This window comes from Protopterus annectens, chromosome 8.part0 (assembly GCF_019279795.1).
Source record: "Protopterus annectens isolate FY-2018-M chromosome 8.part0, PAN1.0, whole genome shotgun sequence".
Classification (NCBI taxonomy): Eukaryota; Metazoa; Chordata; order Ceratodontiformes; family Protopteridae; genus Protopterus; species Protopterus annectens.
Genome location: NC_056741.1, coordinates 1,003,440,396 through 1,003,456,676, shown reverse-complemented (window position 1 = coordinate 1,003,456,676; position 16,281 = coordinate 1,003,440,396).

Sequence of the window (16,281 nt, the reverse complement as noted above, 5' to 3'; positions counted from 1 at the left end):
ACAGACAGACTACATCAGGTCCGGCAGTGGGATATTAGTTCTGAAGGATAGGAAGTCAGAAGGTAATATGTAGTTCAATCAAACATTAAGACCTGCAGTACACTGACATGTCTCTAGTCAGCATGATAGGTTAGAAAACAGAATGAAATAGAGTACCAGACATATCTGTACAGTCATAGCAAATGTGTACAAGTGTCAGGTGTGCCCCCCTGAATCCTGTGTAGCAATGTCAAAACAGTCAGGTGTGCCCCCACCACAGCCTATATAGACATGTAGTAACAGTCAGGTGTGCTCTCCCAATCCTATGTAGACATGTAGTAACAGTTAGGTGTGCCCCCAAATCCTATGTAGCAATGTAGAAACAGTCATGTTTGCCCTCCATATCCTATATAGACAGGAGTAACACTCAGGTGTGCCCCCCAGTCCTATATAGAAATGTAGTAACAGTCTGGTGTGCCCTCCCCAACCCTACTTAGACATGTAGTAACAGTCAGGTGTGCCCCCCAATCCTATTTAGCAATATAGTAACAGTCAGGTGTGCCCCCCATCCTATGTAGAAATGTAGTAACATGTATGTGTAGGTATAAAACCAGTGGAGCACAGATGCCCAGAGGTGGCCAAGGTAGCAGGATAGATTGTAGCATTTGTACACTATGCAGGTATGTGTGTGTTAGGTTGGTGTGTGTTTCATATTGTGTGGCAGTGGTCAGTATGTATGCCTGTTGAGGTATGACCTGGTGGCCATTGCCCACTCCTGCTGATGACAGGGCCAAGTCCTCACAACTGCAGTGCCAAAGACAATTCCCACCACTATAACACATGCTAGCAGTAAGCCATAGTAAATGTATGGTGGTAATATGTATCACCATCTGAAAGATTGACACAGCATGGCTGTTGGGCTAGATATACAAGCAGTACACAGGGTAAAGTACCCTAGACATACAGTATATAATGTGTAACTGTGAAATGGACACACCCTTGGAATTGTACATACAGGTATGCATCACATTACCTGGGCCTGTAGTAGGGGATATCGGTGTCGTCTGGCCAAACATTTGCAGATCACAAAGGTGGTAGGACCGATGTATTGGGAAACAGCTGATGTACTTGCAAATGCCAACTTAACTGGAATGCCCCATGCATATCAGCGCATCAGATGCAAGTAGTGTCCAGAGCACACATTTACCCAGCTCACCAAAACACTACCCACAGGTACTTCTCTGGTTGTATCCCTGCTGTTGGGAATGGGTAGAATATGACCTCACCTGTATATGGCAATAGCAAAAGAATGCAGCATGCAGTGCAGGTGTCCCATGCAGGTGTGTCCCTAGCTGTAGGTAGCACCTTGCCAGCATCCACACCATCTAATCAAGACTGATAGAAAGCACTGGCATGAACACCTAGCACACCTACCTTGTCACCCCAGGGGAATATACTGTATGGCGGCCTGAGACTGTAGGACTGACAGAATGCAACAGCCTGCCACAGCTTGCCCGCATCAACACCGAATGGCCTACAGGCCTCTGCCAAAGGCATGTGTCTCACATGCCAAATAACAACATAACACACTTCACATAAGCCATATGCAAGGGTATGTGGACAAACCACAGTAACATGTCCACCATGTCCCACTACATTAACTGTGGACCAACACCAAAACACAGCTGTGATGAGGTAATAACCTTAGGGAAAGTATCAGAGAATGTATGCATAATGTATGGAAAAGGATAGAATGATGGGGGGGGGGGGCATGGCCAGCATGGAATGTGCAAGGTCTGACATACACAGATGTGTGTACACAGTATCCCTGTCTGCAAACACATAAATGGGTGGCTACAAACCTGCCTAACACCACAATAGGGGTAATGTCCTGACCCATGGTCCCTGCCTCTGGGTAACCTGTGTGAATCTGTACAGCTGTGAGGTATTGCCAGAGCAAGATAAGGCCATACTGTCATGTCAATGGATGTACAAGTATGGGAACCTCTGCCAGCACTCTACCAAGTTGCTGAACTGAATACACAGGCCCAGCAGCAAGTGTCTTCATCTCCCTTTCCAGAACAGCATAACTTACCATGAATATGTAGGTGTCTACCCACAATACTGGACACAGCTACAGTCACCCTTGTCCACTAGGACATCACTGTGAGCAAGAATGTCCACCTGACAGCACTTGAGGACATAAAATATCACAGTGTATAACAGCACACATGTCTGAATATATCTGCTAACAATGTAGCAGAAGCAGCACAGACACAATCACATACAGTACACACTATCCCCTGCACAGAGTGTCCCCATATTGCCAAATGATCTATGGATACCCTGCAGAAACAGTTTGCTACCTGTAGGTGAACAACACAAAGGTCTGCACTGGAGTGCAAACTACATGGAATGGATCCACACATTCAGTACAGAAGGACATGCTCACACACTTAGAGAAATGAAGGCAATGTCAGAAAACAACATACTGAAAGGTCATACTGGGCATGCTCACACACTTAAATAAATGAAGCCCATGTCTGCAAACAATAGTGGACCATACATATCTGACAATTGCAGATTTTAGTGCATACACTCCTCAGTATGCACCAGTCATGCTTTGCACACACACTGGATAGGAATACAGACATATATCGAAGGACAACACACTATAGTAAGTCAAAAGTAGACATACATAGATGTTTTGAAGAGAGTGACTGTGACAAAGAGCCATCCATCATGAGGCCTGTCTCATCTAGCACACAGCCAAATGGCTACAACCACATGATGTGTAAATGTCACTCACTGTAGAAATTAGCCACTAGTATCCATCACCATTACAGACTAAGTGGCGCAAGTACTAGCTGTGCAATGTGGCTGTACAAGGCAGTAGTCATCTAGTAGCTGTATACACGTACCTGCGGAATATAACCCTGCATGTGATGTGTCAACCTCTAGATGAATGGGTTATGGCCCATGCACACACTGCTCTCCCCATAGCCCTACTATGACAAGCTTGCTGATGTCATCCACTTTGAAATACAGCTTTGAGAATGGAGTAGCCCAGTAATCTCTGTGGTGCACCCTAAAATGGTGTAATGCTGTGGTGTGATAAACTAGTTAGATAGGAGTTCTAATCCCAGACATGGCAACTGTGTGGGTGTGTCTCTGTCTGTGTAGGGAACAATGCTTCTTAGGCTAGTCAACCTCACTACAATTCAAATGCCCTACTTTGGCAAGGCTGTGGCTGCCATTCACTGTGAAATACACTTTTGGGAAGGGTGTAGCCCAGTAATCTCTGAGGTGTGTCCTATAACTGCGTAATGCTGTAGTGTGATAAACTATCTAGGTAGGAGTTTTAATCTCAGACATGGCAACTGTGTGTGTGTATGTGTGTGTGTGTGTGTGTGTGTGTGTGTGTGTGTGTGTGTGTGTGTGTGTGTGTGTGTGTGTGTGTCTCTGTCTGTGTAGGAAGCAATGCTTTTTAGGCTAGTCATGCTCACTACAATTCAAATGCCCTACTTTGGCAAAGTTGCTGATGTCATTTACTGTGACATACACCCTTTGGAAATGTGTAGCATAGTAATCTCTGTGGTGTGTCCTATAATTGCGTACTGCTGTAGTATGATAAACTTGTTAGGTAGGAGTTCTAATCCCAGACATGGCAAGTGTGTGTGTGTGTGTGTGTGTGTGTGTGTGTGTGTGTGTGTGTGTGTGTGTGTGTGGGGGGAGCAATGCTTTTTAGGCTAGTCACGCTCACTACAATTAAAATGCCCTACTTTGGCATGGCTGCTGATGTCATTCACTGTGAAATACACTTTTGGGAAAGGTGCAGCCCAGTAATCTCTGTGGCACTTCTTATAACAGCGTAATGTTGAAGTTTGACAGAGTACTTTGGTAAGGGTTCTATTCCCACACATGGCAAGTGTGGATGGTTGTGTGTGTGTTCTTTTGTTTGTGTAGGGAGGAATGCAGTTTAGGCTCATCACACTCACTACAGATCAAATGCCCTACGTCAGCAAGGCTGCTGATGTCTTTCACTGTGAAATACACCTTTGGGAAGTGGTTGGCCCAGTAATCTCTGTGGTGAGTCATATAACTGTGTACTGCTTTAGTGTGATAAATTGTTAGGTAGGAGTTCTAATCCCATACATGGCAACTGTGTGTGTCTGTGTAGGGAGCAATGCTTTTTAGGCTAGTCACATTCAGTACAATTCAAATGCCCTACTTTGGCAAGGCTACTGCTGTCGTTCACTGTCAAATACACCTTTGGGAAAAGTGTAGCATAGTAATCTCCATGGCCCGTCCTATAACAGTGTAATGCTGTAGTGTGATAAACAGTTAGGTAGGAGTTCTAATTTCAGACATGGCAAGTGTGTGTGTGTGTGTGTGTGTGTGTGTGTGTGTGTGTGTGTGTGTGTGTGTGTGTGTGTGTGTGTGTGTGTAGGGAGCATTGCTTTTTAGGCTAGTCACACTCACTACAATTAAAATGCCCTACTTTGGCATGGCTGCTGATGTCATTCATTGTGAAATATACTTTTGGGAAAGGTGTAGCACAGTAATCTCTGTGGCACATCCTATAACAGCATAATGATGTAGTGTGATGCAGGGGTTCTATTCCCTCACATGTCAAGTGTGGATGTTTGTGTGTGTGTGCTCCTTTGTTTGTGTAGGGAGCAATGCATTTTAGGCTAGTCACACTCACTACAGATCAAATGCCCTACTTTGGCAAGGCTGCTGATGTCATTCACTGTGAAATACACCTTTGGAAAAGGTGTAACCCAATAATATCTGTGGCATGTCCTATAACAGTGTAATGCTGTAGTGTGACAGAGTACTTTGGTAATAGTTCTATTCCCACACATGGCAAGTGTGGATGGTTGTGTGTTCCCTTGTTTGTGTAGGGAGCAATGCATTTTAGGCTAGTCACACTCACTGCAGATCAAATGCCCTACTTTGGCAAGGCTACTGATGTCATTCACTGTGAAATACACCTTTGGGAAAAGGGTAGCCCAGTAATCTCTGTGGTGCATCCTATAACTGCATACTGCTCTAGTGTAATAAACTTGTTAGGTAGGAGTTCTAATCCCAGACATGGCAACTGTGTGTGTCTGTGAAGAGAGCAATGCTTTTTAGGCTAGTCACACTTAGTACAATTCAAATGCCCTACTTTGGCAAGGCTGCTGATGTCATTTACTGTGAAATACACCTTTGGAAAAGGTGTAGCCCAGTAATCTCTGTGACACGTCCTGTAACTGCTAAGTGCTGTAGTGTAATAAGCAAGTTAGGTAGGATTTTTAATCCCAGACATGGCAGATGTGTACGTGTGTCTGTGTTTGTCATTCATATCCTGTGTGGTGGTGGCTGTGAGTGTGTAAAAACTGGACTCATTGTGGAGTGGGTTTTTCAAATTTCTTATATGGTGGACCTATTATATGTCACAATGTCCACCTTACAGGGATAATAGATGTAAAATAGCTGAGAGGCTAGGGTGCCAATCCATACTCCTACATGTGACATCAAGGCCTGGCGAACAAAGTAAGCAACCCTTGCATTACCCAGAGAACACTCTCAACCCATGTCTCATACACAAACACACTTGCCTAGGCAACAATCACTATGTTGGTAGTACCCTGCATATTGCCCGCAAATAGTAACCATGGTGTGATTGCAGTGGACTACAGAGTGCATGGCACCCTGTCCATCAATACAATAGGAACGTACATGCAGACAGCACGCCTTCACTATGTTCCCACTGGACACCTGAAACACCTGTGGTGCCATCAAATGTGACTCACAAAGGACATACCATGCCTTAAACACATGCCCTGCATAGACATATGCCGCTGCTGGCACCAGTTAATATCTGTATCATGCAATCAGTGTAAGTGCAGTGTCAACCTGCTGTCCATTACCAGTTCCCGCCACATGGGGCCAGGACTGGCACATCTGATGATAATTTGTGTACACAACATGGGCCAGACACCCCATGTACACTTCCACATGTCACTGTACATGCATGTGGGACGTGTGCACATCCCAGACACTGTCCATGTCATGGACTAATGAACACATACATAGCAAGCAATGCACAGCAATGGCCACACAGAAGAGTTACCCAGGTGACTGGATGGCGAATACAATACCCACCTGTGTGGGCCAATCCAGACACTACACCCCTGAGCCACACTGCAAACCATTGTCATGTAGCCTGATGCTAAGGTATACCCATCACCTAGCCTTGTATAGCCATCTGGCACAGTCAACCACTACACATCCATGAAGCAATGCACCCATGCATGTCAGTACTGGCACCCTGTGTTTGTGTGTGTGGCATATGATGCCTTTGACCACATTCTCACTCACTAAAACCACCATTGGCATACTGAAGCATGCTGTCTGTCAGACACCTCCACATACCCTTTGCCTATATAACCTCCAGATAACCACTGTGGTGCATGTGATACCTGCACAGTACTGTATTGTGGCAAACTAACTAGTGAGGAGGTGTATACCTGACCCTCCCAAGTGTGTCAATGTGTGTGGCTCCCTGAGAGAGTGTGGCTGTGTTGACACTGACACCTGTTCATGCGGACAGGTGCATGTACTACACCTACCGTATAGCTACCATATCACTTTCAGATGTCACTCACCATCACATGTATGTTTGGAGAGCTCCTCAACATGTAAGCTATGTGGCACATCCAATAACTGCATAGACATGTGATATAATCAGTCAGGGGTTTGATACCCTGTACTGGTAGGTGTGTGACACAAACATGCTTAGGTTTTACTCTCCCACCCCCTCACTGATTTATCTTTGCCTCGGTCTGCCTCTCTTACTCCCTCTCTGGTGAATGTGGAGACCTACACCTGCTTTGCGTAGGCAACAGCATGTGTTTTGTAAGTGATGCTCATTATCAGCTGATGGCCTCTGCATGCATTGCAGCCCTCCTCTAGCTGATTGCATGTGGAACAGCTGTGGTAACATTCCCATAGTCAATTGCATGGAAGCACACTCCAATATCTAGGAACATCATGTTGGTATTGGGCCTTTTAATTCACTGCAAGCAGGACCTAGATCTGTTGTTTGGCAAGCAGCCTCTCAGATGGATTGGGGATTTGCCTCTAACAACATACACTGTGGAAACAGGCCAACACACAGGAGGGGGTGTGCCTGATATGACTACAGAATGTGTTTCTATTCTGCATTTGGGGTAATGTTGGTTTAACAGGGTGTGTGTGGATATGTCTGGTCTACATGTTTTAATACCTGTCATGACAATGCTATGTTTCTGAGGAAATCCCATCTGTAGGGTCAGCTGCAGACTGGGCAGTGTGTGGTGACTTCTGTTTCTTGTGTTACTCACAGAGCACCTATCTGCGAACTGCAAAAGCATAGTGTGAGGATTACAGTCAGTACATGGTGACAGACATGAGAGTCACTGACCTCATATCCCTCATAGGACATATGTTGCAACAAACCCTGTTACAACAGTAAATGTATGAAGTTATCACAGCAACATGTCAATATTGGCCCTGTGTTTGTGCCTCCAGCCAAAACCCTGTCAACCTGTGTACATGTCATGCAGTAAGAAGTGCATATGTCCTGTATACCATAATTTATTGACATCATATCTAACAACAAGCCAATGAGATATCAGACTGCATTACATGTTATGTATATTAGGGTTTTTCTTTGAGGACATAACCTGGGAATTCTGTGGTTGTGTGTACAGTACTGAGGTCTGTGTACCTATGGTGATTGTTGGCAGTGTGTGTATTGTGAATATGTACCTTGGCCTGCATACAGACTGTGGTAGATATCATTGTCCTTTGTCCTGTCCTATCTGATGTTACATGCTGCTCCACTGTATGTTACCCTATTGGCTTACATGTTTGTAGGGCCAAACACACACATGTCCCATACCACAGTCAGGCATCAGACCACACTGTGTAGTGGCCTAGTATATGTAGGATTAGTGTGTGAGTGTTACATATGAGGATGGTGTTGATCAGATAGTCCATATACAGTAATATTATGCTAGTTACCATATGTGGCTGTGGCTGTGTTCACATTGGTTGTGGTTATGCACTTTCACACAGGTGTCTGTTACTCTGTGCTGTGACATGCCTGTAGAGCCTGCTGTATATGCAGGTACATGTGTATTCCCCATAAGAAATGTAGGCAAGTGTTGTGGCAGTCTGCCTGTAGCCTGCACAGTGCTTTGTTATATGCCTAACAGCTTAGTGTACTTACCCAGTGTGATGATATGTCCAGATATTTGCCAGATGTACTGCTGCCAGGCTACCACAACAGTCATGTATGTCAGACAAAGCAGCTGAATGCTGTACATATGTATGCCACTAACTAGTGGGTAGTATGTGACCATGGCACCACTGTACCCGTGGTTATTATGTGTCAGGACAGACAGGGGTGTGTAAATGCATAACCTATGGGGGCAAATGTATTCCAGTATTTACGTGATATACCCATCTACATGGCTGTTAACATCCACATTGTCAGGCTTGGTCCACATGTCTTGCACTACAGGGTTTTGTGTATACCTCTAGACTCACCAGAGTGTGTCAGACTGTCCACATGTATTGGCCATATCCCTGCTGTAGTCCACAGGATCATTACTGTGCTAGCAGTGGTACTGTACTATGATGTCTTAGGATGTCTGTCACTAGCCAATGGTGCATATGTTAAAAGCAGATGTGACCTCCCACACACCACATGTCTTTGAAGACAACCCCTTTCACAGTAGCAGTAGTCAACATATATACCTGCACTGCATACCTGATATCCCTTGCACTATGAGGTTTGGACTACTGGGGCTGAGGTAGGGCTCCACTCCATGGTCAGGACAGATGGTGGAGATATACATATATATAATTAGCCATATATCTATATAGAAATATACACATAGATATAGCCACATACATAGATGTATATGTATATGTATATATATATATATATATATATATATATATATATACACACACACACACACACACACACACACACACACACACACACACACACACATATAAGCACACGGATATATACATAAACACAGCAATATATGTCTACACATATACAGTTAGAGATACATATGCACATATACTTATGGATATCTACATATATATTGACAGTAATGGGTATATCAAAATAGATATGTATGCACATATAGTTATATCTACATAAATAGGCATATCTGCACACACAGAATGTGTATATATATATATATATATATATATATATATATATATATATATAGGTATATATACATATATCTACATATATATATATACATATATAGATATATATATATATATATATATATATAAATATATATATACATATATAAATGTATATATATATATATATATATATATATATATATATATATATATATATATATATATATATATATATATATATATATATATATATACATATATGTACATACGAAGAGATGTACACGTGCCCATATATATGTTGCACTATACAGATGTGTATACAGACATATGTATGAATATACATGTGTATGTAGATATAGACATATATCAACCTATTATATGTATATATCCATATTTCTGTCACGTGTAAACCTCACTGTTGTGCATGCTCTCCCAGATGTATCTCACCGTATGTATCTGCTATGTGTACTTTATGTTAATACACATACGTGATGCAACAGTCATATTAATAACAAGTACTACACAATTGTGGAAGTAAAGGCAATTATTCAATACTAATCAATATGTGTATTGACAGATATCTTGGAAGAACAACAGCTGTCTTAACAGTGGTCATGGTGTAGTGGTTAAGTGTTGTGCTTTAGTGTGCAGGGTCCTGGGTTCAAGACCTGCAAGACCTGTTCATTTTATTGCTGGGCAGAACAAGGGCTGTTGGATACAGAGTGGTTAAGGCAGTTTTGAGCAGCTTTAAGTGGGTTTGCGTGGGTTTGCACAAAGCTAAGCTGTGCTAACATACGGTTAAACATATGGGTGCTTACACCATGTGGGCTTCGCTTACCAGTGCGCAAATCTGATTAGCTGTTATATTGCAGCAATGTTGACACCTGCAGAGCATGGTTTAGCCCTGGTAACCAGTTCACACCACTCAGTCTAATAACATAGCAGGGTAATGAAATCTGTAATAAGTTTATGTAATACCATGTACAATGCATGCGCCTATGTGCTGTCATTACAGCAGCAAGGGGTGTGAGTGTCATGTCTGAGACACAGACATATATGAGGCCTGTACATCACTGTTATCAATGTGAATTTGTTACATACAGGGGTAGTAGCCCAAGGTACGTGCTGTCACACTGGCATGTAGTGTATCATGGTGGTAATACTGTTGACAGTGCTTACCCATGCAAGAGTAGAGTACTAAATGTTGTACTGACAGGCACAGCTGGACTCTGAGGCTGACCTGTTGTATTCCTGGTGTATGAGCTGTGTCACAGTATATAACCCCTACTGGGTAATAATCCGCCATGTGGAATGTAACTGTAGACTACCATCTGTACAGCACATGATAGCGAGGACTCCTGACATGTAGTTATGGCACACATATTGTTGTCAAACATATATCTGTCAACACATTCATCCTACTGCATAGCTACTTGCCAAGCTGATGACTGTTAGTCCCTGTACAGATGTGCAGATGGCAGGTATCCCACTGGGATATGTACAGGCAACCTAAGCTTGATTGACACTGACATGTCTGCCCAGCTGTGTAAGAACTGACACATATTGGAGATAACACCCTGTACGCACCACATGTCATGGGTACCTTCACTACACTACCACAGTCAGGTGAACATGCTTGGGTGCAGGTCTCCATCACAGACACTAACCATGTGTTGTAATGCATGTTGCATGCATATCAACTTGATCACCTCAGGGTCCATGTGCAGGAAGCACCTGGAGGAATGGCTGACACATGTCACTTCCACCCTTAGGGGCACCACAGTAGTGTCTGTCAATAGTGTGCCTGCTGCCCCATGGCAGGTGCACAGGATACCACTGTACATACAACCCCTACACAACCCATCTCTCCTTGGACAATAGCTAGGTGCACAGGTATGACCACCTGCAGAGATGCACCCCAGTACTGACACATGTGTATGTGTGCATGAATGAGTATAGCAGTATCTGTGTGTTAGCACACCTGTAAGTGGAAATTCCATGAGACCCTTCACAACCACCACAACACCCATTTCCATAGCTAGTTGTGGGTGCTGCTGTATGGGACATTACATGTACTCTGTTAAGCTCCTCTCCATACTGGCAACACAAGCCTTGTAGTACCATCACAACAGTGTTGTACAAATGGGTTGATAGGCATGGGATACACATTGTGTTCTGGCAAGTGTATGTGTGCATGTCTGTTTATCTGTAGGGTACAGCATTCCGAGGCCACATACTCCTATTACAATACCCATTGCCACACAGTAGTACAGATAGAGTTATTGCTGCCCATAGGTGAGGCATAACAATGCAACACACTGCTATGCATGTGGCATGTGCATTATTTGCATATCCCTGTAGTACCACTGTTGGGATCTACAATGGGTTTTATCACACTTGTAGCCAATGTGTGATGGTGGGTATATCAGAGTGTCATCATAGGTTTCAGGGAGTACAATATCCACTAGGGGATGTGGGTGCTGTGTACACAGTCATTACACCAAGGTACACCTGGTATATGTTATGGTTACCACTGTTACCATCAACCATACAGGTAACTGATGCACAAATCAGGCCAGTTATGCATGTGCTGTGTGCAGCCTACCTGTAACACATTGGACACATGGTCAAGTTAGTTAGCAGCGATAGGCACTGGTCTCTTGGATGTGTGTCTGCCTAGTATGTATCTGTGAATGTGTATATGAAGGTATGTCACACTACGTATTGTCCATATACACCCATTACATCCCCCATTAGCATACTGTACATGTCTGGGGATGTTCAGCATGAAGCATGTAACCTGGGACACACTTCACCCTAAACGCTGTGTGGTGTGTGCAATGGAAGCCACACACTTCAGTATCACTACATACCTACGTGTTGTTAAATAACAGTATGCATGTATGTGGATGGGTCGACATCAGGTTGCAGATTATACACACCCAGCGGGTCACCTGTCCATGTGGCACAGACAATAACTGTTATACAAGCCTGTGATATGTGCTCAACTGTACCCCAGATATGTCTTAGCCATGGTGTCACCACAGTGCCATACCCTGTTGTGGAATATGATTGCAGGCCATCCTTGTGCTGACACATGTACACCTATAACACAAATGGATAACATTATAGAGACCATAATCAACCAGTGTTACTAACAGCTATAATGAATCATTGCTGGATGGCTACACTACCTGACATATATGCATTACACTTTACTCCTTACATGTTACATTGCAGTACTGTGGTACACTGTAGTACAGTCACCGTGTTCAACAGAACCATATTAGCCTGTCCCTGCATCGATAGTATGGATGACAGGGATGTGGCACAGGTATCATCATATGCACACGTGTGTTGTTGGTTTGCCAGAGGCTGAAGGTGGGCCATACATCTGACACCATGTGTGTGGGTGAAGGGTGTACTGAGGTGAACTGGGTGTGGTGCTGTGGTGTGTGTAGGTATGGGCTTGCCCTAGGTATGTTTGAATAGTGTGTGGGTATGCATGCACACAGTTCTGCCATGTGGCTGCCTTACACAAGTGTTTATGGACAGCTGCAGACCATACCTGGCAGGGTGTGCAGTTCACTGCCTCCGGCCATGGACATGTGGACTGTGCCTGCCAGGGCTTCCATGGGCATGTCCAGGTACAGGCCTCAAAGTGCTAGTCTCACTTGATGATGACAAATGTCCACTGGTACCAGCTCCCTCCTGGGACTGGCCAGGACCACATGCTTGTGGCCAGCTGTGGTATGGTGTGGTGTGGATAGTGCCCCCCTGTGCAGTGCCGGGGCTGGTACTGCCACTACAGGAGATCCTTGTTGTCCTAGCACATCCACATTGACTGCCAGCTGTTGGCGTTGCTGGCCTGCGTCCATGCAGCTGTCGCCGAACTCCCAACACACGTTCGAGCATGGACAGACTTCCATCAATGAGGGCCAACATCTCACCAGACCATCTATCCAGTTAACACATGGATGGCACCAGCCAGTTCACGGGTGTTGTCACTTGCAGATGTGAGAGCAGCCCTCTGCAGCCTCAGGCCCTGTTTGGTGTACTGTTCTGTATGTGCCTGCACCGCCTTGACAGCCTGAAACATGCGCCTGCTTGTACCAGCTATGTCGCCTCTGCCAGGGGCATAATGTTCAGTGGCCCTAACACGAGCACCCTGGGACATCTGCCTATGTGGTGCCCTGCCAGACATCTGGCTATGCCTGCTGTGACCAGACACAGTAGGCATGGTTACCATACTTTCCTGTGCACAGCCGCCAAATGCCAGCTGTCTCTCTGAGATGGCCACTGGTGATGGAGTATGTATGGGCACTGAAACTGCATGCAGGGTTGGGTGGTTAAAAGGGGGATGTCAAATGATTGTGCTGTTTTAGCCCCAGACACCCCCACCTCTGCCTCAACAGTACTATCATCTTTGGTGTCTGTATGGACACCAACATCAGATTGCATGCAGGAAGGACACTAACCCACCTCGCCACCTGTGGGGGAAAACAATAAATGCACTTTAAAACATGTACAACATTGCCTACCAGCACAAACACACACAAACACACACACACACACACACACACACACACACACACACACACACACACACACACACACACACACACACACACACCCACACCACCGTAATACCTACCTGTCTGTGATTTCACAGACAGACCAAGTATATTTCCATGTGTTCTCCTTCCTGCATAACGTTTGGTAACATACACACATTGATACCACTCATTAACATATCAGTCCTCTAAATGCCTAGACACGTGATCACAACACAAGACCTGTTACTACATTACCTGCCTGACCTGTGTGGGTTGTGGTTTTAGATGGCCTGTCTGCTGTCATTCAGTGTTCATCCTGTGTATGTCCGGACATCATGAGCATGGCCCCGATATGTGTGGGCTACTATGTTCACTCCATAATATCACGCACTGGTGTGTCATGTGTATGTATTGCCCAGTACATGCCAGATATGCTGCTCAATCAGCCTATCATGTGACAACTGTAACATATGGATACACTCCCTGGTGTTGACTAGTACTTCCTCAATGCATCTGTAGTGCTGTATACATGGGTTGTAGGTCACCTTTCTGCTGAATGCGATATTAAGAGTATACCTGGTGTCTACCTTCCCTCTCAATACCTGTTCAATGCTACAGACCTTATTATACTATCAGCTGTCCTGTGATTACATACATGACAAGTATTCCTGGTGTGTAATGTGGCAGTCCATGTCCATGTACTGCACAATCCCAAAGGGAGGTACTGCTGTATTAAAACCCCACAATCACACATGTGCATACATGGCCACCCACACAAACACACACACACACATATGCACACACGCATCCTACATGCATCAACCTCCCTCCACTTCACCAGAGTGACCCTACAGACAAACTAACTACCCACCAGGATGCACACACACACACACACACACACACACACACACACACACACACACACACACACACACACACACACACACACACACACACACACACATATACAGGTGAGGTTGCACAATGATAGTACACACAGTCCACCTATTACCCATCTGTCAATATGCATAACATATGGTACACAACAGCATGCAGTGCAGCCATAGTCAATCCATGCTAGCAACAGTATACATGTGTGTGATGAATGTGCTGTGTCAATAGATGATACCACTGCACCCACATACACAGTATTGCTGTGCACCTGTTCTGCACCCTGTCATGTACTGTGCACCACACCTCACAGGTTTACGACCCATTGCTGAATGTGCAGTACACTGTCAGTTATGTCACCTATAATGCTCACAGCCCCTATATTTTTTCAGCAACACATACTTGGGATGATATGTGGACAGATGTCATTTGTGAATGCCTGATTTCTGATTTAAAGATCTCAACATCTGTGGAATATGTACGTACAATCCAATACTCTTACACTGACATACATCAGAGCATACCATGACTGTGGGGGGGGTACACACACCCTTATCAATATGAAGCACCCATCCTTGATCTGCCATGGGACCACATCACTGCATATCTTAACAGTACATGAGCCCGATATGTGACATATGTCCTGTACTTTCACATGCAGGGTCTACGGAATGTGTTAGGTGTGTGGATGCTGACCGCGATGCATACACTCCATGTGGGTATATGTGTGCACACCCTTATCATGACGGTTTGTCGCATCTATTGTTATGTGTACTACAGCAGTCACTACTCCTGGCAGGGGTATACTAGCATGGGCCATCTGCATTTGCCAGTGTATGTTCAGTCTTCCCTACACATGTCCACCTAATCTGCATAATTGCAAGGTAAGGTCTACTCACGTGCACATTCCTTGGTGTTCACACACTGCCGTCACTATTGCTGTGGGGGTAGAGTTACATCTGCCACAGTTACTGAACCTGACTATGTGCAGATACAGCCATTCTTAGCATCCTTAGGATCCCTGATGCAGTGCAATGGTGTGTCATGTTGACACCCCCCCCTCCTTCAACCTTTTTGCAGATGCATGACAAATAAGGCCTACACATGTGTCAATTTGCAGTGTCCCGTACACTGAACACCACATGTTACAGCCTAGTCTCAGCTGATAATGCAGACCACAGTAATGTCTTATGCCATAGTGCAACTCTGCAACAGTTGCCATTGTCTTACATGTATATACACTGGTATTGTACTGTATATGGTTGTTGTTTCAAACATGCCCCTACTGTAGACCATGTCTTCCATCATTATGTTACTCCCTGTGGACACATTTCACAATGACAGGATGTTAGTTATCATGCAGGTGTCTGCCATACCCTTCCAATACACTATCATGGTCACCCCTGTGATGCCATGCATTTAACAGCAACAAATACGCTCACATGTGCAGCATGCATTTTGGGTAGGTGTGTTAGATGTGTCCATGGAATATACCATCGTCATTACATGCCCGGTGTATTAGCAAGCATCTACATAAACCAATATCACCAGCTACAGGCTACTGCCTTGGTGGTATACTGGAGAGACCTATATAAGAGGGTGAGAGATGCAAAGTCAGTGGCCACACCCCTGGCATTGTTACAGG